Raw genomic sequence first — 1017 nt, forward strand, 5'->3', positions numbered from 1 at the left:
TGTGTCGATATAGATATAAAAAATGAAAAACATTTAGAAATTTTTGTCAAATTATTATTTTTATTTAAATCAATATTATTGCATTATCCACTGTTATCAGACTAAATCAATATCGTTTTCCATCAATTGTTCGGTTGCATTTGTTTCATCTTCATCATCAATTTCTTGCCATATAACATCATCTTCCAATCCATCAAGTGCAATTGTTTTGCAACATTTCTTTTTTTGTAACTTCGAGTTATTGTATCAGAATCAATGAAGTTCCATGCTTGCTTTAGACATGATACAATTGGTTGCATTGAAGCCTTTTGAATTTTGCCTGAAATAGTAAAGTCATGATTGTGATTAGCTATGTATTTACAACATAATGCTTTCATATTTTGGCCTAAAGAGTTTATTGATGTAGACGTCCAGTGGCTGCAAAAGGCTTGTTAACTCACCAGGAATGACAACAAGCACTGTTTCGTGCTGTTGCAGACTATGCTTTTGTATTAACTGAAAGTAGCCAGCGCAAAGAATCCAATTTAAGCATTGATTTTAGTTGTTGTAAAGCAGCAGCGGGACGATTCCAAGCTAAATTAACCCATTCCTCAACTATATCATTATTGCACACCCAGTCCTTTTCATAAGCACGAACATTAACGCTATTGAAAATTGAATCCATTCAGACAGTTTTACTTTTACATTTCGATACGACATAAGGAATCGAGTAACCAGCATTAGTAGCTATAGCTGGCATTACTTTTTCCCCAGTATTATCATTTTATAATTTCATTTACATATGTACGAGGCTTAGGATTCTACCAATGTTTCATTCCCTTACTGGCTGCAAATTTTTGATAAGTTACATCTGCCAACATTATGAACTAATTCCGAGCCTTCAGAAACAAATGTCGGACTTGTAACGCCTTCTCCTCACTAATTCTTTGAGTCTATGTAATCTGAGAACTCGGCTCGATTAAAAGATATATATATATATATATATGTATATATATATATATATATATATATATATAT

The sequence above is a fragment of the Octopus bimaculoides genome, chromosome 15 (assembly GCF_001194135.2).
Source record: "Octopus bimaculoides isolate UCB-OBI-ISO-001 chromosome 15, ASM119413v2, whole genome shotgun sequence".
NCBI lineage: Eukaryota > Metazoa > Mollusca > Cephalopoda > Octopoda > Octopodidae > Octopus > Octopus bimaculoides.